Source organism: Salmo salar, chromosome ssa21 (assembly GCF_905237065.1).
Source record: "Salmo salar chromosome ssa21, Ssal_v3.1, whole genome shotgun sequence".
NCBI lineage: Eukaryota > Metazoa > Chordata > Actinopteri > Salmoniformes > Salmonidae > Salmo > Salmo salar.
In genome coordinates this window covers 52,636,874-52,654,349 of record NC_059462.1, presented here as the reverse complement: position 1 = coordinate 52,654,349, position 17,476 = coordinate 52,636,874, and the positions used below count along the sequence as shown (strand labels likewise).

The following is a 17,476-nucleotide window of genomic DNA, read 5'->3' as shown; positions in this document are numbered from 1 at the left end:
CTAAAAGCCTGTGGGATGCCCAATGATGTATATGTGTGTGTGTGCGCATGCATGCATGTGTGTGTGTGTGTGTGTGTGTGTGTGTGTGTGTGTGTGTGTGTGTGTGTGTGTGTGTGTGTGTGTGTTGGGGTTATAATGGGGTTAGGCATCTAGCTATTCATGTCAGCTGTAACTCGATCAATGAGGGGCCCAAGGTTTATGGCTCTGTTATGCACCGTGAAAGAGACATGAGGGGCCATGACACATAGCCCAGCCTCGGCCTGCCTCTCCCTTCGCCTCGACTATGGTCTACCTTGTGGGACGGGTGAGGCGTGAGGCTTGAGAATGAGGATGTCCTAAAATGTGCACTGGTACTTCCTCTAACGCCTTCCAATTCAGCCAGTGATGAACATGTCAGGTCCGAGGACATCCGATAATGAAAAGTTATGAACGGGAGTCTTGCACTGTGCAACCTCCGCTTAATGTACTTTCTACTGGCTCCACTGGAGGACGCAGACACAGACAGACACAGACAGACAGACAGACAGACAGACAGACAGACAGACAGACAGACAGACAGACAGACAGACAGACAGACAGACAGACAGACAGACAGACAGACAGACAGACAGACAGACAGACAGACAGACAGACAGACAGACAGACAGACAGACAGACAGACAGACAGAGATATTATATAAGCAGATGAAAGATGCTCAACTCTCGAAAACACCAACATTGAAGGCCATGCCACACAAGAAGCCCTTATTGGCAGGAACTGTGTGATAAAACATGTGAATATACAAAAACACAAACATTGAAGGCCAAGTCAGACAACAACAACTGAAAATATTTGGTAAAAATAATGAATATATGACTATACAAAAAGGTTTGTATGGAGCACTGTTATAATGGCAAGGACACAAGGTAATTTCACTGTAGTATTGATAGCACTTCAGTGGTTGTGTATGGGGATTCAAGTTGAAGAAAAGATTTAAAAGATTAGTTTGAACTTTTTCTTTGTCATTTTCAACTTAAAGTTCATGAATAGCAGTTAGTCTGAATTGTGCTCCTCTTTGTCCCTTTGTCATGAGTCCCAGACCTAGAGACAGTTAATTGTGAGTCACTGAAAAGACAGATAGTATGTCCCAAACGGAACACTATTCCCTATGGGACCTGGTTAAAACAGCACCCTATTCCCTATGGGACCTGGTTAAAACAGCACCCTATTCCCTATGGGACATGGTTAAAACAGCACCCTATTCCCTATGGGACCTGGTCAAAACGGCACCCTATTCCCTATGGGACCTGGTTAAAACGGCACCCTATTCCCTATGGGACCTGGTTAAAACGGCACCCTATTCCCTATGGGACCTGGTTAAAACGGCACCCTATTCCCTATGGGACCTGGTCAAAACGGCACCCTATTCCCTATGGGCCCTGGTCAAAACGGCACCCTATTCCCTATGGGACCTGGTCAAAATGGCACCCTATTACCTGTGGGACCTGGTCAAAACGGCACCCTATTCCCTATGGGCCCTGGTCAAAACGGCACCCTATTCCCTATGGGACCTGGTCAAAATGGCACCCTATTACCTGTGGGACCTGGTCAAAACGGCACCCTATTCCCTATGGGACCTGGTCAAAACGGCACCCTATTCCCTATGGGACCTGGTCAATATGGCACCCTATTATCTGTGGAACCTGGTCAAAACGGCACCCTATTCCCTATGGGACCTGGTCAAAACGTTACCCTATTCCCTATGGGACCTGGTCAATATGGCACCCTATTATCTGTGGGACCTGGTCAAAACGGCACCCTATTCCCTATGCGACCTGGTCAAAACGGCACCCTATTCCCTATGGGACCTGGTCAAAAGCAGCGCATAGGAAATAGGATGCAGTTTGGGATGCACTGAGAGAAAGCAAAGACATAGCTGAACTCCTCAGAACACTAAGTTCATCTGCCATCTTTTCAATTGCATCGTACATCATCCAGGAAAAAAGGTATTTTGTAAAAGTAGACAGTGTGTAAAGAATAGAGGAGAGAACTGATTAGAGATGGTGGGAAATGAGTCGTTCAGATTCAGAGAGCTGATTAGAGACGGTGGGAAATGAGTCGTTCAGATTCAGAGAACTGATTAGAGACGGTGGGAAATGAGTCGTTCAGATTCAGAGAACTGATTAGAGACGGCGGGAAATGAGTTGTTCAGATTCAGAAAAGGTTTATTGTTCCAACATTGGGCAATTTGATATGCAACACACATTATAAATGTGAGATATAGGCCTACTATACTATAGTAAACTTTACTATACAAATACTATAGAAATATTAGATATATAGGCTTACTATACTGTAGTTAACTTTACTATATAAATACTATATACCTATTAGATATATAGGCCTACTATACTATAGTAAACTTTACTATATAAATACTATATAAATATTAGATATATAGGCCTACTATACTATAGTAAACATTACTATATAAACACTATATAAATATTAGATATATAGACTTACTATTCTATAGTAAACTTTACAATATAAATACGATATATCTATTAGATATATAGGCCTACTATACTACAGTAAACATTACTATATAAATACTATATAAATATTAGATATATAGGCCTATTTTACTATAGTAAGCATTACTATTTAAATACTATATAACTATTAGATATATAGGCCTACTGTACTATAGTAAACTGTACTATATACATACTATATATCTATTAGATATATAGGCATACTATACTATAGTAAACATTACTATTTAAATACTATATAACTATTAGATATAGAGGCCTACTCTACTATAGTAAACTTTACTATATAAATACTATGTAACTATTAGATATATAGGCCTACCATACTATAGTTAACTTTACTATAGAAATACTATATAACTGTTAGAAATATAGGACTACTATAGTAAACTTTACTATATAAATACTATATAACTATTAGATATATTGGCCTACTATACTATAGTAAACTTTACTATATACATACTATATATCTATTAGATATATAGGCCTACTATACTATAGTAAACATTACTATTTAAATACTATATAACTATTAGATATAGAGGCCTACTCTACTATAGTAAACTTTACTATAGAAATACTATGTAACTATTAGATATATAGGCCTACTATTCTATAGTAAACTTTACTATGTAAATACTATATAACTATTAGATATATAGGCCTACCATACTATAGTTAACTTTACTGTAGAAATACTACATAACTGTTAGAAATATAGGAATACTTTAGTAAACTTTGCTATTTAAATACTATATAACTATTAGATATAGAGGCCTGCTATACTATAGTAAACTTCACTATATAAATACTATATAACTATTAGATATATTGGCCTACTCTACTATAGTAAATTTTACCATATAAATACTAAATAAATACTAAATATGAGATACAGTACCTTCAGAGAATTCAGACCCCTTGACTTTTTATACATTTTGTTACGTTACAGCCTTACTCTAAAATGGATTAAATAGTTTCTTTCCTCATCAATCTACACTCAATACCGCGTAATGACAAATTATTTTTGTGGGAAATATCACATTTACGTAAGTATTAAGCCCTTTTACTCAGTACTTTGTTGAAGCATCTGTGGCAACGATTACAGCCTCGTGTCTTCTTAGGTATAACGCTACAAGCTTGGCACACCTGTATTTGGGGAGTTTCTCCCATTCTTCCCTGCAGATCCTCTCAAGCTCTGTCAGGTTGGATGGGGAGCATTGCTGCACAGCTATTTTCTATCTCCAGAGATGTTTGATCAGGTTCAAGTCCGGGCTCTGGCTGGGCCACTCAAGGACATTCAGAGATTTGTCCTGAAGCCAGTCCTGCATTGTCTTGGCTGTGTGCTTAGGGTCATTGTCCTGTTGGAAGGTGAACCTTCGCCCCAGTCTGAGGTCCTGAGCACTGGAGCAGGTTTTCATCAAGGCTCTCTCTGAACTTTGCGCCGTTCATCTTTGCCTCGATCCTGACTAGTCTCCCAGTCCCTGCTGCTGAAAAACATCGCCTCAGCATGATGCTGCCACCACCATGCTTCATCATAGGGTTGGTGCCAGGTTTCCTCCAGATATGACGCTTGGCATTCACGCTAAGGAGTTCAATCTTGGTTTCATCAGACCAGAGAATTTTGTTTGTCATGGTCTGAGAGTTCTTTAGGTGCCAATTGGCAAACTCCAAGCGGACTGTCATGGGCTCCCGAGTAGTGCAGCAGTTTAAGGCACTGCATCTCAGTACAAGAGGTGTCACTACAGTCCCTGGTTCGAATCCAGGCTGTATCACATCTGGCTGTGATTGGGAGTCCCATAGGGCGGCGCACAATTGGCCCAACGTCGTCTGGGTTTGGTCGGGGTAGGTCGTCATTGTAAGTAAGAATATGCTCTTAACTGACTTGCCAAGATAAATGAATTTTAAAAAATTGCCTTTCACTGAGGAGTGGCTTCTGTCTAGCCACTCTACCATAAAGGCCTGATTGTTGGAGTGCTGCAGAGACGGTTGTCTTTCTGGACGGTTCTCCCATCTCCACAGCGGAACTCCAGAGCTCTGTCAGAGGGACCATCGGGTTATTGGTCACTGTGATGGAGAAGTCCGTCACTGGCGGTGGGCAGCAATTGGAAAGCTAAAACCCCCCCACACACACTCATCTCTCCTCTCTTCTCCGTTTCCAGCTCAGTTAGCAATGTGGGTCGACACACAAGTTAACTTAGCGATTCCAGTTCATACATTAAGCATATTGTTCTTACATCCCATCAGTAACAGTTTGGTATGCTATAAGGAACACGCAGACAAGCTTTAATGTTTCATTTAAGTGACGTTTATTGTACTTATCAATATTTTGGATGAGCTCTCTGTTTTTGTTTCAGTTCCTCTCACTCCATCTCTGTAGCTTCCGGGTATGGTGGAGTAAGCACCCGAGCTACGGCAATCGGGCTGGCTTTGTAATGCCTGTCCTGAATGGCGCCTTCATGTGAATGGGCGTATCGGAAGACACCATGTTAGTAGTGATTGGATTCTGTAAATGTTTTATATTGTGCTATATTGTATTATGATAAACAGATTGCAAAGTATAAATGAAGATAATTCATTTTATGTTTAGCTGAGTGGAAAAAGTAGGCTTTGATGTTTGTAATGGCTTAATTAATAACTTCTTAGGGCTAAGCATCCCGCTAGCGGGACAACTTCCTGTGAAACTGGAGGGCGCCCAATTCAAATAAATAATCATAAAAATGATGGATATTAAACATTTAGGTACATACATGTGTCTTATATCAGTTGAAAGCTTAAATTCTTGTTCATCTAATTGCACTGTCTGATTTACAGTAGCTATTAGAGTGAAAGCATGCCATGCGATTGTTTGAGGATGGCGGCCCAGATCAAAATTATTTTTCCAGCGAAACAGGTTTCATAAATTCACAAATAGCGATTAAATATTCACTACTTTCAAAATTCTTCCTCTGATTTGTCATCCAAAGGGTCCCAGCTATAACTTGTAGTGTCGTTTTGTTAGATAAAATCTTTCTTTATATCCCAGAAAGTCTGTTTCGTTGGCGCCATCAATTTGAGTAATCCACTCGTTCAACATGCAGAGAAAAGAATCTGAAAATCTACCCTTAAACTTTGTTTCAACAAGTCAAAATATGTTTCTATTGACTCCTCAGATACCCTAAAATGTAATAAAACTATAATATTTCTTATGGAAAGAAGTATGTTCAATGGGAAACCAATTCTAGCAGGTGCGTCCTGACTTCATGGCGCGCAAACACGAATTTCCAAGAATGGGTCCCTGTACTAGAACTGATATTTCTTATTTGTTTTTGAAGTTACAAGCCTGTAACCTTGAACATAGACTGCTGACACCCTGTGGAAGCCATGGGAATTACATCCTGGGAGGTAGAATTCATTACGCCCTATACTTTCCATTCTAAGAGCATGGGCTCTCAAAAGAAAAAGATATTCAGGTTGGTTTTTCAACTACCATATCTATTGTGTTATATTCTCCTACATTATTTTAACATGTCTACAATGTGTAAAGTGTTTTCTTTCCAATGGTACCAATTATATGCATATCCTGGCTTAAGGGCCCTAAGAGTTTGGTATGTTCTGAGGGGAGGGGCTTCCACTACAAAAGGAGCCTCTCATTCAATTCAAAGGTCATTTTGATTGATCTGTTGATGTGGTAGCACTGTTTAGCTGTCCCATAATGTATAGTTTTGGTGGTGGTACTATTTTAGCTGTCCTATAATGTATACTTTCGGTGGTAGTACTCTTTTTCTTTGAGAATCACTATTAAATTAACACCCATGCACAGATGTACTTTTGCAGCTCCGCCATCATTTTATTTGGTAGTGGTGAAGGTTTTTCCAGTTAAGCCTTCTGGCAAACTGTACGCGATAGTCACCTCCCTGACCAAGGCCCTTCTCCCCCGATTGCTCAGTTTGGCCAGGCGGCCAGCTCTTGGAAGAGTCTTGATGGTTCCAAACTTCTTCCATTTAAGAATGATGGAGCACTGTGTTCTTGCTGACCTTCAATGCTGCAGAAATGTTTTGGTACCCTTCCCCCCCTTCCCCAGATCTGTGCCTCGACACAATCCTGTCCTGGAGCTCTACGGACAATTCCATCGAACTCATGGCTTGGTTTTTGCTCTGACATGCACTGTCAACTGAGGGACCTTACATAGACAGGTGTGTGCCTTTCCAAATCATGTCCAATCAATTGAATTTACCACAGGTGGACTCCAAACAAGTTGTAGAAACATCTCAAGGATGATCAATGGAAACAGGATGCACCTGAACTCAATTTTGAATCTCAACTGAACTCAAATGTTGATTCTCGTAGCAAATGGTCTGAATACTTATGTAAAAACGTTTTTTCATTTTTTTTATATTTAATACATTTGCAAAAATTTCAAAAAAACAGTTTTTGCTCTGTCATTATGGGGAGTTGTGTGTAGATTGCTGAGTTTCTTTAATTTTTATGCAGACATGGAAGTGCAGCAATCAGTCAATACAAGGGCATGTCAGGGCATGTAATTTATGACAAGCTGAATCTAAAAAGGTCTTCACTAAGGGCCATTTTATTTTATTTTACTCTCTCCAAAAACTAAGACGGAAATACATCTAAGCTGAAAGGGCAAAATGAGGACACCGTGGTCTGTTAAGAAAAACTGATGATAAATAGCCTCTGTATCCAAACTCAGATTCTCAAAGCACACTGCGTGAAGAGTTAAGAAGCTTACGGCTAGCTACCTCCCAACACTCCAAACAAAATATACACTCTTAAAATACAGGCACGGAGCCAAACACTTTGATTCAGCAAGTTAAATATACACTTCACATCTGCAGTCGTGGAGAAAATATTTTCTGCCCACACATGGCGAGTTCTGGAGAGATTTTATACTAGTGCAGCCTTTGTTCTGTCCTCTGCAGTGGATTTAATAGAATAAGAAACATTTTTATTCAGCTTCCTTCAAACTTGTGTAAAGACTGGTATGTAGGTAAGATTACTGTCAGATATCTCCATTTGTTACGGCTGTCAGAAGGAGGGAACCAAAGCGCAGCGTGGTGAGCGTTCATTATATTTATTTAGACAATGAAAACACTATAACAAAGAAACAAACCGAAAACAGCCAAACAGTTCCGTCAGGTCACAGAATAACAAAACAGAAAATAACTACCCACAAAACACAGGTGGGAAAAGGCTGCCTAAGTATGAATCCTAATCAGAGACAACGATAGACAGCTGCCTCTGATTAGGAACCATACTCGGCCCAACACAAAGAAATACAACACATAGAATGCCCACCCCACACCCTGACCTAACAAAATAGAGAAATAAACCGTCTCTCTCAGGTCAGGGTGTGACACCATTGAGCATTTCCTTTGGGAATGCTGCATAATTCCTATTTCCTTTGGGAATGCTGCATAATTCCTGTTACCTTTGGGAATGCTGTATTTTTCCTGTTTCCTTTGGGAATGCTGTATTATTCCTGTTTCCTTTGGGAATGCTGTAGACCCAAACTGTTACAGACCTATATCCATCCTGCCCTGCCTTTCTAAAGTCTTCGAAAGCCAAGTTAACAAACAGATCACTGACCATTTTGAATGCCACCGTACCTTCTCCGCTGTGCAATTTGGTTTCCAAGCTGGTCACGGGTGCACCTCAGCTACGCTCAAGGTACTAAACGATGTCATAACCGCCATCGATAAAAGACAGTACTGTGCAGCCGTCTTCATCGACCTGGCCAAGTCTTTCGACTCTGTCAATCACCGTATTCTTATCAGCAGACTCAACAGCCTTGGTTTCGCAAATGACTGCCTCGCCTGGTTCACCAACAACTTCTCAGATCGAGTTCAGTGTGTCAAATCGGAGGGCCTGTTGTCCGGACCTCAGGCAGTCTCTATGGTGGTACCACAGGGTTCAATTCTCGGGCCGACTCTTTTCTCTATACATATCAACGATGTCGCTCTTGCTGCGGGTGATTCCCTGATCCACCTCTATGCAGACGACACCATTCTGTGTACATCTGGCCCTTCTTTGGACACTGTGTTAACAAACCTCCAAACGAGCTTCAATGCCATACAACACTCCTTCCATGGCCTCCAACTGCTCTTAAACGCTAGTAAAACTAAATGCATGCTCTTCAACCGATTGCTGCCCGCACCAGCCCACCCGACTAGCATCACTACTCTGGACGGTTCTGACTTAGAATGTGTGAATCTCCTTCCAGACTCACATCAAACATCTCCAATCCAAAATTAAATCTAGAATCGGCTTCCTATTTCGCAACAAGGCCTCCTTCACTCAGGCTGCCAAACATACCCTCGTAAAACTGACTATCCTACCGATCCTCGACTTCGGCGATGTCATTTACAAAATAGCCTCCAACACTCTACTCAGCAAACTGGATGCAGTCTATCACATTATCATCCGTTTTGTCACCAAAGCCCCATATACTACCCACCAATGCAACCTGTATGCTCTAGTCGGCTGGCCCTCGCTACATATTCGTCGCCAGACCCACTGGCTCTAGGTAATCTATAAGTCTTTGCTAGGTAAAGCTCCGCCTTATCTCAGCTCACTGGTCACCATAACAACACCCATCCGTAGCACACGCTCCAGCAGGTATATCTCACAGGTCATCCCCAAAGCCAACACCTCGTTTGGCCGCCTTTCCTTCCAGTTCTCTGCTGCCAATGACTGGAACGATTTTCGAAAATCGCTAAAGTTGGAGACTTATATCTCCCTCACTAACTTTAAGCATCAGCTGTCTGAGCAGCTAACTGATCGCTACAGCTGTACACAGCCCATCTGTAATTAGCCCAACCAATCTACCTACCTCATCCCCATATTGTTTTTATTTACTTTTTTGCTCTTTTGCACACCAGTATTTCTCCTTGCACATCATCATCTGCACATCTATCACTCCGGTGTTAATCTGCTAAATTGTAATTACTTTGCTACTATGGCCTATTTATTGCCTTACCTCCTCACGCCATTTGCACACACTGTATATAGAGTTTTTCTCTTGTGTTATTGACTGTACGTTTGTTTATTCCATGTGTAACTCTGTGTTGTTGTATGGGTCGCACTGCTTTGCTTAATCTTGGCCAGGTCGCAGTTGTAAATGAAAACTTGTTCTTAACTAGCCTATCTGGTTAAATAAAGATGAAATAAATAAAATAAATAATAATAATAAAATAATAAAATAAGATAATTTCAATCTCATTGTCTACTGTTCTCTTTTTAAAACACATAAAACCTTCAAAACAATGATCTGAATAATGTATCTCAACACCATTCATCTCGATCAATGTTATTTTTCATATTACATCTTTGAAACAATGATCTGAATGATTGAGATTGTAAGTTCTTCAATGTTGTATTTATGACGTATAAATATACAATACTGTATATACCAAAGTATGTGGACACCCCTTCAAAGTAGTGGATTCGGCTGTTTCAGCCACACCACTTTCTGACAGGTGTATAAGACCGAGCACACATCCATGCAATCTCCTTAGACAAACATTGGCAGTAGAATGGCTTTACTGAAGAGCTCAGTGACTTACAACGTGGCACCATCATAGGATGCCACCTTTCAAAAAATCAGTTAGTCAAATTTCTGCCCTGCTAGAGCTGCCCCGGTCAACTGTAAGTACTGTTATTGTGAAGATTAAACATCTAGGAGCAACAACGGATCAGCCCCGAAGTGGCAGGCCACACAAGCTCACAGTACAGGACCGCCGAGTGCTGAAACCTCGGTTGCAACACTCACTACCGAGTTCCAAACTTCAGCACAAAAGCTGCTCATCGAGAATTTCATGAAATGGGTTTCCATGGCCGAGCAGCCGCACACAAGCCTCAGATCACCATGCGCAATGCCAAGCGTCGGCTGGAGTGGTGTAAAGCTCGCCACCATTGGACTCTGGAGCAGTGGAAATGCGTTCTCTGGAGTGATGAATCACGCTTCACCATCTGGCAGTCCGACGGACAAATCTGGGTTTGGCGGATGCCAGGAGAATGCTACCTGCCCGAAATGCATAGTGCCCACTGTAAAGTTTGGTGGAAGAGGAATAATGGTTGTTTTCCATGGTTTGGGCTAGGCCCCTTAGTTCCAGTGAAGATAAATCTTAACGCTACTGCATACAATGAAATTCTAGACGATTCTCTGCTTCCAACTTTGTGGCAACAGTTTGGGGAACACCTTTTCCTGTTTCAACATGACAATGCCCCCGTGCAAAATGCGAGGTACGTACAGAAATGGTAAGTCGAGATCGGTGTAGAAGAACTTGACTGGCCTGCACAGAGCCCTGACCTCAACCCCATCAAACACCTTTGGTATGAATTGGAACATCGACTGCGAGCCAGGCCTAATCACCCAACATCAGTGCCCGACCTCACTAATACTCTTGTGGCTGAATGGAAGCATGTCCTCGCAGCAATGTTCCAGCATCTAGTGGAAAGCCTTCCCAAAAGAGTGGAGGCTGTTACAGCAGCAAATGAAGGGACCAACTCCATATTAATGCCCATGATATTGGAATGAGATGTTCGACGAGCAGGTGTCCACATAATTTTGGTATTTAGTGTCTATGTGCTGCATATAGCTAGTTTGACTATGTATTATAGTTACAGTACACATGTTTTGATTGATCAATTGATTTGATTTCATCCATGCTCGCAGTTGACTAAACTGAATTAACAGTTCTTCAAACATAACATGCTAGATACAATTAGAGTCTACATACAACAAGAGTCTTGTCTTATAGTTTGATTTTGCAGGATTCTTTTGCAAAATAGACTTTGGTCTCAATGGGTCTGCCTGGTAAAATAAAGGTTCAATGAAGAACTGACTTACGGTGGATATCATAAGGTGAATGCACCAATTTGTAAGTCGCTCTGGATAAGAGAGTCTGCTAAATGACGTAAATGTAAATGTAAATGTACTTACTATTAGATTTCACATATTTTATACAGTGCCTTGAGAAAGTATTCATACCCCTTGGCATATTCTACATTTTGCTGTGTTACAGCCTGAATACAAAATGGATTAAATCTGGGGGGGGTTTCTCACCCATCTACACAGATCTCCGAGTTAGATGTGGTCCCATGTGGCTCAGTTGGTAGAGCATGGCGCTTGTATCGCCAAGGTTGTGGGTGCAATTCCCACGGGGGACCAGTACAAAAAGAAATTATGAAAATGTATGCACTCACTTCCGTAAGAGCATCGGCAAATAAAACATTTAAAGTGTAATAGAACTGTGATGATATCTGGGGAAGGGTATAAAATAATTTCTAGAGTGTTGAATGTTTCCAAGAGCACAGTGGTCTCCATCATTGGGAAATTTAACAAATACGGAACTATCCAGACTCTGCCTAGAGCTGGCCGTCCAACCAAACTGAGCAACTGGGCAAGAAGGACGCTGGTCAGGGAGGTGACCAAGAACCCAATGACCACTCTAATAGAACTAAAGAGTTCCTTGGCTGAGATAGGAGAACCTGCCAGAAAAGCAACAGTCTATACAGGACTTCACCAATCTGGGCTTCATGGGAGAGTATGGAAGCCATGCCTGAGAAAAAGGTACGTGACAGCACACCTGGACTTTACAAAATGTCATGTGAAAGACTCAGAGCATAAAGAAAAATATTCTGTGGTCTGATGAGACAAAAATGGAAGTCTTTGGCCTGAATGTAAAGTGCTATGTCTGGAGAAAACCAGGCCCAGCTCAGCACCTGTCTAACACCATCCCTGCCGTGAAGCATGGATGTGGCAGCATCATGATATGGGGATGCTTTTCAGCAGCATGGAGACCGGCAAGGATAGAGGGAACAGTGAATGGAGCCAAATACAAAGAAAATTCTTGATAAGAACCTGCTTCAGAGTGCAAATTACTTTAATAGTGGCGAAGATTTTCATTTCAACAGGACAATGACCCCAAGCAAACAACCAAAGGAACGCTGGAATGGCTTCGGGAACAAGAATGTGAAAGTCCTTGAGTGGCCCAACCGAAGCCAAGACTTGAATCCCATTATAAATCTGTGGACAGACTTGAAGATTGTTGATCCCCTCCGCTCCCTATCTAATTTAACAGAGATTGAGAAAATCTGCAAGGAAGAATGTGAGAAAATCCCCAAATCCAGATGTGCAAAGCTGATACAGATATACCCAACACAACTAAAAGCTGATACAGACATACCCAACACAACTCAAAGCTGATACAGACATACTCAACACAACTCAAAGCTGATACAGACATACCCAACACAACTCAAAGCTGATACAGACATACCCAACACAACTCAAAGCTGATACAGACATACCCAACACAACTCAAAGCTGATACAGACATACCCAACACAACTCAAAGCTGATACAGACATACCCAACACAACTCAAAGCTGATACAGACATACCCAACACAACTCAAAGCTGATACAGACATACCCAACACAACTCAAAGCTGATACAGACATACCCAACACAACTCAAAGCTGATACAGACATACCCAACACAACGCAAAGCTGATACAGACATACCCAACACAACTCAAAGCTGATACAGACATACCCAACACAACTCAAAGCTGATACAGACATACCCAACACAACTCAAAGCTGATACAGACATACCCAACACAACGCAAAGCTGTAATTGAAAAGGAGCTTCTACAAAGTATTAACTTATAAAATGTCAATAGTTCCACATTTCAATTACTTAAAAACCTCAAAACAACTCTAAATTGTAGAAATGCATATATAAATATTGAAAACATTTAATGAATCAACTAAAATATGTGCAACATGAAAATACTGTCCTGTTTACATTGTGCAGTGTATTGACGGTCCCTAACAAGCCCCAGAGATAGGCTATTCAATGTCATACCAACTTTGCCATGGTCGCACAGCAGCCGAGTGAAGCTAATTGGTTAAAGAAGTTGGCAAGCACTAGCTAGCCAAGGCAACTTCAAGACACAAGACCTGGTTCGACCGTTTCAAGATATCCAGAAACAGCATTCTTACATACGGTAGAAATTCCTCTTGTCCAGATGGGATACGGCAATGAGCAGTGCGATGACGATTGCGTCATTCGTGGATCTGTTAGGGCGATATGCAAATTGTAGTTGGTCTAGTGTGGGTCAATGTAGCGAGGTCTGTATTTAACTAGAATAAGTACTGTATTGAACATACCCTTCTATGGGGTCTTCAATTGGGTATTCTACTGTATAGAGTATTCTATAGGGTATTCTATAGGGTCTTCTATAGGGTATTCTACTGTATAGAGTATTCTACTGTATAGGGTCTTCTATCGGGTATTCTATAGGGTCTTCTATAGGGTCTTCTACTGTATAGAGTATTCTATAGGGTCTTCTAGAGTATAGAGTATTCTACAGGGTCTTCTATATGGTCTTCTGCTGTATAGAGTATTCTATAGAGTATTATATAGGGTCTTCTACTGTATAGAGTATTCTATAGGGTATTCTACTGTATAGAGTATTCTATATGGTCTTCTACTGTATAGAGTATCCTATAGAGTTCTATAGGGTCTTCTACTGTATAGAGTATTCTATAAGGTATTCTATAGGGTCTTCTACTGTATAGAGTATGCTATAGAGTATTATATAGGGTCTTCTATAGGGTCTTCTACTGTATAGAGTATTCTATAGGGTATTCTATAGGGTCTTCTATAGGGTATTCTACTGTATAGGGTATTCTATAGGGTATTCTATAGGGTCTTCTATAGGGTCTTCTACTGTATAGAGTATTCTATAGGGTCTTCTACAGTATAGAGTATTCTACAGGGTCTTCTATATGGTCTTCTGCTGTATAGAGTATTCTATAGAGTATTATATAGGGTCTTCTACTGTATAGAGTATTCTATAGGGTATTCTACTGTATAGAGTATTCTATATGGTCTTCTACTGTATAGAGTATTCTATAGAGTTCTATAGGGTCTTCTACTGTATAGAGTATTCTATAAGGTATTCTATAGGGTCTTCTACTGTATAGAGTATGCTATAGAGTATTATATAGGGTCTTCTATAGGGTCTTCTACTGTATAGAGTATTCTATAGGGTATTCTATAGGGTCTTCTATAGGGTATTCTACTGTATAGGGTATTCTATAGGGTATTCTATAGGGTAGTATATATGGTCTTCTACTGTATAGAGTATTCTATAGGGTATTCTATAGGGTCTTCTACTGTAAAGAGTATTATATAGAGTATTATATAGTGTCTTCTATATGGTCTTCTACTGTATAGAGTATTCTATAGGGTATTCTATAGGGTATTCTATAGGGTCTTCTACTCTATAGAGTATTCTATATGGTCTTCTACAGTATAGAGTATTCTATAGAGTATTCTATAGGGTCTTCTACTGTATAGAGTATTATATAGGGTCTTCTATATGGTCTTCTACTGTATAGAGTATTCTATAGGGTATTCTATAGGGTCTTCTATAGGGTCTTCTATAGGGTATTCTACTGTATAAAGTGTTCTATAGGGTCTTCTATATGGTCTTCTACTGTATAGAGTATTCTATAGGGTATTCTATAGGGTCTTCTATAGGGTATTCTACTGTATAGGGTATTATATAGGGTATTCTATAGGGTATTCTATAGGGTTTTCTACTGTATAGGGTATTCTATAGGGTATTATATAGGGTATTCTATATGGTATTCTATAGGGTTTTCTATACGGTCTTCTACTGTATAGAGTATTCTATAGGGTATTCTATAGGGTATTCTATAGGGTCTTCTATAGGGTATTCTACTGTATAGGGTATTCCATAGGGTATTATATAGGGTATTCTATATGGTATTCTATAGGGTTTTCTATATGGTCTTCTACTGTATAGAGTATTCTATAGGGTATTCTATAGGGTATTATATAGGGTTTTCTACTGTATAGAGTATTCTATAGGGTCTTCTACTGTATAGAGTATTTTATAGGGTATTCTATATGGTATTATATAGGGTCTTCTACAGGGTATTATATAGGGTCTTCTACAGGGTCTTCTACTGTATAGAGTATTCTATAGGGTCTGCTATATGGTCATCTGTAGGGTATTATACGTGGTCTTCTGTAGGGTATTCTATAGGGTCTTCTATAGGGTCTTATATATGGTATTCTATAGGGTCTTCTATATGGTATTCTATAGGGTGTTCTACTGTATAGGGTCTTCTATAGGGTCTTATACTGTATATAGCATTCTATAGGGTCTTCTATATGGTCTTCTAATGTATAGAGTATTCTATAGGGTCTTCTATATGGTCTTCTACTGTATAGGGTCTTCTATAGGGTCTTCTACTGTATAGGGTCTACTATAGGGTATTCTATATGGTCTTCTACTGTATATGGTCTTCTATAGGGTCTTCTACTGTATAGGGTCTTCTATAGGGTCTTGTATATGGTCTTCTACTGTATAGGTTCTTCTATAGGGTCTTCCACAGGGTCTTCTATATGGTCTACTATATGATATTTTATGTGGTCTTCTATAGGGTATTCTATAGGGTATTCTATAAGGTATTCTATAGGGTGTTCTATAGGATCTTCCATATGGTCTTCTATAGGGTATTCTATAGGGTATTCTATAAGGTATTCTATAGGGTATTCTATAAGGTCTTCTATATGGTACTCTACGGGGTATTCTATAGGGTCTTCTATAGGTTATTCTATAGGGTCTTCCATGGGGTATTCTATAGGTTATTCTATAGGTTATTCTATAGGGTATTCTATAGAGTATTCTATAGGGTCTTCTACATGGTATTCCATAGGGTATTCTATAGGGTATTACATAGGGTATTCTATAGGGTATTCCGTAGGGGATTCTATAGGGTATTCCATAGGGTATTCTATAGAGTATTCTATAGGTTATTCTATAGGGTATTCCATGGGGTATTCTATAGGGTATTCCATAGGGTATTCTATAGGGTCTTCTACATGGTATTTCATAGGGTATTCTATAGAGTATTCTATAGGTTATTCTATAGGGTATTCCATGGGGTATTCTATAGGGTATTCTATAGGGTATTCCATGGGGTATTCTATAGGGTATTCCATAGGGTATTCTATAGGGTATTCTATAGGTTATTCTATGGGGTATTCTATAGGGTATTCCATAGGGTATTCTATAGGGTATTCTATAGGGTATTCTATAGGTTATTCTATAGGGTATTCCATAGGGTATTCTATAGGGTATTCTATAGGGTATTCTATAGGGTCTTCTACTGTATAGGCTCTTCTTTATAGTATGAAAAATACAATTGATCAAAGCTGAATAAAAAAGAAAGGGTATTTTCTCCAAACAATTTGAGGGAGTGGGCACATAGAGCTACTCTGTGAGCGTTTAACAGCGGAATAGGTATTCCTATATGCTTAACTTAGAGATGTAGCAGGATGCACCTGAGCTCAATTTTGAGTCTCATAGCTTAAGGGTCTGATTGCTTTTTTAAAAATGATTAAATTAGCAAAAAAGTCTACAAATATGTTTTCCTTTTGTCATTATGGGGTATTGTGTATAGATTGATTAGGAAAAATGTTAATTTAATTCATTTTAGAATAAATCTTTGACGTAACACAGTGTGGAAAAAGTCAAGGGGTCTGAATACTTTTCAAATGCACTGTAGGTAGCACAACAAACGACAGTAGTCTTTGTTTATCATGTAATTGTGTCTGACATACTGTACGGTCAGTTAATAGCACACAGAGAAAGAAGAACAGTGACTATAATTAATGACCATTTCTGTAAACTACCTTAGTGACCTTCAATCATCCTTCTAGTACATTGCTATGAGCATTCATAACAACTCATGGCTCCTTATAACAGCCCATGAATGTATTCATACTGCAGTACATTCAGGTGGAGGCCCAAGGTTTATAACTTTTATGAAAGTATTATGAAATATGTCCGTGGAAAATAACCAAATGGATAGATTTTTCACAGG

The 17,476-nt window shown here is 39.8% G+C and overlaps 1 non-coding gene across 1 annotated transcript; it reads left to right on the top strand.

Annotated features, from left to right (window-relative positions):
- Positions 1 to 11,634: 11,634 nt before the first annotated feature.
- On the top strand, positions 11,635 to 11,710 carry trnat-ugu (transfer RNA threonine (anticodon UGU)). Its single transcript has one exon. It is a non-coding gene; the product is annotated as a tRNA-Thr (tRNA).
- Positions 11,711 to 17,476: the final 5,766 nt, after the last annotated feature.